Here is an 8,067-nt window from a genome sequence, read left to right on the forward strand (position 1 = left end):
AGTATTTAGCGCTGTGAAATTAAACATAAATACCGAAATACTTAGCACTTAATGCAATCACCTGCAATGAATCAAAGAATTTTTGTTTTAATTTTCCTGCTGAACCTATTTTTGTCGTTCTTGACGTTATCTTAGGTCTAAGTTTGTTGTTTTAATTGTGAACACTAAAAGTTTTTTTAGTTTTCTAGGATCAGACAAGATTAACCCTGAAAATATTATCGAAAAAATAAAAATCATAAAATACCGATTAAAAATGATCGAAAAAATAAAAATCAATGAAATCATCAAATCATCAAATTCCTTAAAAAAGGGCTGAAAAAGAGCGAAAAAGAGTCGTTGTGGCTAAAAATGGTAGCTAAAATTTTTTACTTATATAATATATATAAGAATACACGCAAACATTTTCAATAAGTAATTGCTTTGTCCATCAAGTGATTGTACCATCAGGCTCGAAGTATATAACTTATGTACAATATTTATTTCTTTTCAAATGAGGTCGAGGAAAGATCGAAATGATGAGCCGAAATTTCATAATTTTTCTACCACTTTGTTAAACATTAATTTTTTTTTAATTCACAACTGCAATATCGTGAACTTAATCTTCCACAAACACGGCTTTGACTGATATAGTGCAAGAAATTTCCGCCAAAATATTTTTACTTAGAAAATTGAGCTAATTTCACCACTCACGACACCAACATGCTGGTACAATCATAAAATTTTCTAATAGGTTTTGAAGTCGCACCAGAAGCTGGTACAATCACACAACATGAACATACACGGTCAATCGACTTGATCGGCCATTTAACAAATTAAGCATATTAAGGGCCGTAAACTTATCTATTTTAAACTATAGTTAAATCGTTAATAAATAAGTTAACAGCACTAACATTTTTACAGTACGTATGTATAAAAACGTAAGGAGCATACAATACATAAATATATGTATATATATCAGTCTTTCTTAGTTAAAATTAAGCAAATATACAACTTTTTCATGCCAAGTACGAATAAATTCTCCAAAGGGCTAAAAAAAGGGCTAGGGGCAATTTTAAATTTATGTGGCCAAAAAAAGTATGTGGTAGCTAAATCTAGACACCAAAGGGCTAAAACGGCAACACTGTTTATAACACCAATTACTTTTGTTTTTGAAAACACAAAAAACATACATGTACAATTTCCACAGTGGTTAACAACTTTGTGTGCCATTTTTTTTAGTTCTGGGTTGAAGGTCACGCAAAACCAAAGCAATCACAAGCAGCGTTAGAGCTCACTCAGAACCAACTCACAAATAACTGCAAATTGTGAAATGACTGTATTTTTTAACTTGGAAGCTTTGAAAAAAATCGAAGAACACAGTACTAAAACTAAAAAACCACTTTTCTCAAAAATAATTTTAAGTTTTATATAATCTAGAAGCAATATATTTAAATAATCAGGAAGAAAATTGCAGGTATAAAAACTTTTAATTTTATTTTGTTCAAGGGCACCGCACTCAATTACTTGTGTACGAACAATTAAAGCAAAGCCTAAGGCCGAGGCCACGCAATGAGCGGCAAAGCGGCATAATTAAAACATATGAAATATTTAGTCTGTTCCAATAGCAGTCCGGTTTACAGGATTTAGTCAGAACTTACAGGAAGTCGTTCCTATTGACATAAAACCTATAAGTGGGAACACTTTTGAGAGAGTAACTGAGCAACTGTTCCTAGTCAGAAGTTACAGGATTTAGTCCGAGGTTTTTTTTTCCTGTAAGTTCATGAAAAGTGTCAAACGATCAGCTGATTTGCATGTGCAAACAAAAACCGAAAGCGGTGAAAGCAAAGAACCTTATATTTGTAAAAAAATGGAAGTAAACAAAGAAATGATTGAATATGTATAGATTTTAATAATTATTTAGTGATATTTCAGCCAAATCAGTGTTGTACCAATGACATGTAAACAAACCGACTGACGTTTTTACAGGAAATAGTGCTTTTTGCGTTCCAGTGCTCTTCTGCATCTGTTCTCCTTTTATTCTCACTTGAGAGAGTAAAATTGTAGTTTGACAGTGCCACAGGTTTTAGTCCGAAGATCAAAGGAACAGACTAAAGGCTCTGTTATGCATACTTGGCAGTGCATGCACTGCTATACCATTTTTACGTGGAAATCAAAAACCACCAGACTTCTACGTATGTAATGCTGTGCGTTGGGTAACAGCTTACACGCGAAGCTCATTTAACAGATTCCTTATGTGACAACTCTCAAGCAATGCCAAGTATGCATAACAGAGCCTTAACTATTGAAGTGGCCATGCTCTGAGCGGCTGAGCGGCATTTTTGTATGGCGCCGCTCAGCCGCTTGCCGCTCATTGCGTGGCCTCGACCTAGCCGCAGAACTCCACAGGCAAACACCGATGGCCTACCGACTGTCATTTTGACGAGAAATATGATTGCAAGTTTTTGTGTGTGGGCACTTTGATGTCTTGAAATAAGTATTTGCCGTATGACGCCACCAGACAACATTCTCTCAATTTCGGTGTTTAAAAACATTTAAATCTTTAAAAAACTTGCTGAATAATTTCCTTTCCAGATTTTTATTTTGATTTAATATCCAAATTTCGTCGATGTTACCACCAGCACGCTTTCTCACAAATAGAAATATGGCTGTCAAACTATCGAATTGCCTGCAATATATGTCAAGCAATAAGCGCTGACATAAATTGCAGCTCATACGAAATAGGCGGTCTCCATTGGAAATATATTTTGTGACATGGTTATCACGACATCAGTGTTTTCCTGTGGAGACAGGGCCTAAGATAGAATGGTATCACATATTTACGTACAATTCTTTTTGTTAGACATACTCGGCGCTTTTAGATATTTTCTGTACTAGATTAACATTACCTCAAACTTTTCTTTTTCTTGTTATTCCTTTCATTTGCGGGTTTGCGCCAGTTGTTCAGCCGTAGTGCAGACACCTCCTTCTGCATTTGACCCTTCTATTGGGTTCTCGGGCGCACTTATTTCGTTCTCCACACATGCGTGCACAGTCCATGATTGCAATGCCCAACCCAGCGCTGTGCAGCTGTGTCTTCATGCGGTAAGTCGCTGCCAACGCAGACGGGGTCATAAATCTTGCAGAGAATAGTTATCTGGAAAGCCCCAAAGCCTTCTCGTCTTTATTCTCATCAAAAATTTCTGTGCAAGAAAAATGTGCAAGCCTTTGAAAATGAATAATAAATAATTGTTTACGTTTGTTTTAATTTATATCACGCTACGCCTTTTTGCTATTAGTACTACTATTTCAAGTTGAACAATAGGCCTTATAACTAAAAAATAAGCAATTGCTTTTTCTTAAAATTTCACACCTTTAACTTAAATTTGTTTGAACAAATCGATTTAGAGGTCTGAAATTTTAAGAAAAGTAAATTGCTTATTTTTTATTCATAAGGCCCAATCCATGATACAAAAAAGAAGGTAGTTTCATTGTCACTTTTCGGGCGCCATATTAACTACCTGACAATTAAGCAGATCGTGACGTTTAGTGCTGCCATATCTAGTCCTCAATAATCATTTATTTATTGTAAAAAAAAAATATTTACAAAATTAAAAGGAAATTTGCCTTCGATATGTGCAATAACGAAAATTTAAATTCATGATATGATAAATATTATAGTTATGGACGATAGGAGGTACTCCAGATTGAACTGTCACTCAGAGTCTGGAAGTAAGTAGTGCGTTAAGTGCAGCTTGGCCGTCACGTAAACTCCTTCCGCTCCACCTATTTTCCCCCACGTAGTCCATATCCTTGAGGAATGAAAATACCTCAGCCTGGATGGAAGACCGAAGCATACTTGCCAAGAGAAAAGTTAATCTTATCCCCATTAACTCCGAAAAAAGACCTCAGAACCAGACCCAGAGTCAGTTTTGGAGCCATAAGTGAATATTCGATTATGTGTGAGTCCGGGCTCAGTGCTGGTATTAAACCAGCATTCGGCCTCAGCGAACTCAACATTATAGAATCTCTTCAACAAAGGTAAAGGTGGCGTACTATCCTGTGGCATTGAAAAGACACAAGTGCTCAGATCTCTGTCGATGGCAATTTCCGCCTGACCCCAATCAGTGTTATACCAGCATCCGTTTCTTTTTAGTCTGCAGACGTTCTTTAAGGCTTCCCCACGTATGAAGACACAAAGTGACGGTAACTGCAGCAGTGCATCAAGAGCAACGCCTCGTGTTGTAGAGAAATCTTTCGTACCGCACACGGCAGTAGTTTTGCAAGCAGGCTTCCTACGCTCTTGATCGAGAATCTGCTCCACCATACCACTGACGCAAAGTTAATTATGGGTCTGATCATAGAGGTACAAATCCAGAGGATTCCCTATGGTCACACACCCCACGTTTTACCAAAGACCAGTTTACATTGTCAAAAGGCTGCCCATTCTTTAGAGGTTTTTGTGTTCCTCGTTAGATTTCCACGATAGTTTTGTATCCAGAGTTACTTATAGATACTTCACTTCTGGAGAATTCTGAATTGTGACTCCTTTCATTTTGAAGGCAATGAGACCATTCACCCTTCTCCGAATCCTGGTTTCGGACTATGCTCTAATGACGAGATATCTACCAATACATATTCTTCGGACTATTTAACAAATAAAAGGAGTTTTGTTATGTAAATTTATTTATTTTGTTTAAAATAAAATGAAAAACAGCTTTTAATAAATAACTATTTCAAAACTAGATTTTATTTTATTTCTTCATCTCTGCACATCGATATTATTGAAAGGATCTTCTAAACGCTTGAGAAAATCGTTCAAATTTGATTATGAACACATCATCTTATTATTGTTTGTATGTAAATTTTACTCCCAAATATTTAAAAGAAAATCTCCCCTATCAAAAAATTTCAATGTGGCAAAGCTATGCTTAATGTTTACATTTGGAGAAAAGTCAAAAATCTGCTTTATAATCAAAAAATAGTAGTAATGAAACTACAGTAAAACCCGGTTAAGTACCTCACGAAAAATGGCAGCTTTTTGAGGTACTTAGGCGGGTTGGGTACTTAAAAGAACCCGCATCGGGGTACTTAAGCGAACATAATTATTGATGTATTGAAGTATACGTATTTATTTAAGATTTTTCAATTAAAATGCAGTTCATTCCCTAACAAATACCATGTAAGCCTAATAATAATAATAATAATAATAATAGATTGGCTCTTACACATATGTTAGTGTTTGGCTGAGCTTCTCCTCGTGTTTGTAGTGTGCGCCTTGACGTTGTCACACAAAGGGGAGGGACCTATAGTTTTACGCCGACTCCGAACGGCGATTGTGTTTTTATTAGAAGCTGTTTTTCATGGCAGAATTACACTCGGAGGTTTGCCATTGCCTGCCGAGGGGCGGCCGCTTTTAAGAAAAAAAACCCTTTTTCTAAATTTTTTTTTGCGATGTTGCTTTGACCAGGGCTTGAACCCAGGCGCTGCGGAGTGTCAGCGCGTACTGCTTAACAGTACACCACAGCGGACGCCTAAGCTTAGGATTTTATAGACCACTTAAAGAAAAAACTCATCAAAATTAATTTTTTTTTCTCAGATGGGTTTTTTGAGTATACAGTTTTATAGCCCATTCAATTTTAGTGTAATAATGTGCAAGTTTCAAGTGGTTAAAAATTACCGTTGATTTTTTATAATTTTTTGCCGAACGTGTGTAACGCTGCCACTGAGATTCAAAATATGAAAATGTTTTAAGGAATTTTAAAAGAGCACTTAAAATGGGAAAATTATAGGTGAAATGGTAATTGGGGTACGAAAAATTGAGGTACTTAGGCGGGTTGGGTAAATTAGCGGGGAGGTACTTAAGAGAGGGATTTTCTTCTGATTACATTCAAAAATTCACATTGCCCAAAAATGTTGGTTACTTAAGCGGGTTGGGTACTTAAGCGGGGGGTACTTAGCGGGTTTCACTGTACCTTCTTTTTTGTATCATGGCCCAATCTACCAAAAAAGCTAATTGTTTGAAGTTTGTTTGTGAGAATCATAAAATTAAATTCACTTTTATATAGATTTCAGAGATCGGGAAAAATTAAAAAAAAGGAACAGTCCAGTGCCTTCGTCTTGCTCTGCAGGCTGTATCGGAGACACAGCCGCTAAATTTAAACGTATAATACGTGGTATGGTTAAGAGCACATTCAAGTCAAAAACGAAATCACACACTCAGAAAAAAATATCGATAGCAAAGGCGATAATAAAATCGACAGCAAAATCGATAACAAAATCGATAAAAATATCGATAACATAACCGATAATAATATCGATAGCAAAATCGATAAAAAATATCGATGAAAACATAGATAACAAAAGCGATAAAAATATCGATAACAAAATCGATAAAAGTATCGATAACAAAATCGATAAAAATATCGATAAAAGAATCTATTACAAAATCGATAACAAAATCGATCAAAATATCGATAACAAAATCGATAAAAGATATCGTTTATTATATCGATAGCAAAGTCAATAACGATATCAATAAAATTTTCGATAACCAAATCGCTACAAAATATCGATAACAAAACCGATAAAATATCGATTATGATATCGATAAGTCCCGATAATTCCGAAAATCTCTAAAATCCCGAAATAGTCCCCAGATTTAATATCTGTCTATATCCTTTTCTCTATTATTACCTTTATAATAATCTTTCTTCCTCAATCTTCATCTTTACTTTTATCGGAATTCTCATCCTCATATTCTTCTTCATATTTATCTTTGTTTTTACTTTTATGTTTATCATATTCTTCATCTACATATTCCCCTCACCTTTGCCTTATATAAGTAAAGTGTTTAAATTTACCTACATAGGTCTTCATTTTAGCCTTTATCTTTACGCATCTTGGTTTTTGTTTCTATTTTTACCTTTGCCTTTACATATTTATGCCTTTATCCTTTTCTTTATCTATGTACGTACTCACCTTTACTTTAATTCTTGTATTGTTTTTTTTTTCTAAGTGTTATTCGTCACCTTTTATTAGCAAGTTTATGTTAACTTAATATCATGTGCATATACTCAAGAAGCGGTAATGAAGTTTCACTTCAAAAAGTTTTCGCGTATTATGCATACATGTGTTCATAATATGTACATATATAATATGTATGTACATATATATATACGAAGATTAGATAATCGGATCCACATTAACTGCAATCAACATATGTACGTATGTATGTATTTACAAACATATTGCGGCATCTGTTATTCAAAAGCCGAAGTACCTACACACACATACTTTTTGTCTCCTTCTTTCACTTCCAGCGCGTGCACGTGTTTGCAAAATGATAACGAAGTTATTTTGTATGGAAAATCATTTATGCCCATATATTCGAATAAAATAAACATACTTAGAAGATATCAACCAATTCTTCCCATATACAAACCAAAGGAAAATACTTGAATTTTTTATTAAAGAAAACAAAAACAAAATCATTCGAGCGGTTTTCGAGCATTTTGTTAATAAAAAAAAAAAATTTTCAACAATTTTTTGCCTTAAAAAATTTGTACACGATAATATTTCGATTGCCCCAGAAAACCGATACCCCGAAAATGAAAGTTATATCTGCAAATCAGAAGTTGCTAGAGCACTTTAAAGGCTCAAAATTTACCCCAAAATAAGCCAATATTTACCGTTGTTTCTACGACAGACAGAATTGGTTACTTACAAAAATGAATCTGTCGATAGGTTTGGAATTTTATCTTTGAAACGCCACACTTTTCTTTAAAATCACTTCATTAGTTTTCGTGCAATAAGCGTTTCCGTGAAGCTCTAAAAATTACAACTACAACATTTCAGCATAGCCTCCATATCGAAACGTAAGACGTATTCTACGTCAAAATGCAGATCGTGTATCGTTAGGAGTTATGCAATATCTGTGGTCTTGGATCAAATAATAGCTCTCTGTAATTTTCCACTAAAAACGTGGCAATTTGGTCTAAAGAGGTGTAAGCAAAAATCGATATTTCGGAGTAAGTTTTTTATTTTCTAATACCAACAACTAAGTTAAGGTTGCAAATAAAGCTCGTAAAA

This window comes from Rhagoletis pomonella, unplaced genomic scaffold, assembly GCF_013731165.1.
Source record: "Rhagoletis pomonella isolate Grant_MI unplaced genomic scaffold, Rhpom_1.0 Rhpom_scaffold_00002, whole genome shotgun sequence".
Classification (NCBI taxonomy): domain Eukaryota; kingdom Metazoa; phylum Arthropoda; class Insecta; order Diptera; family Tephritidae; genus Rhagoletis; species Rhagoletis pomonella.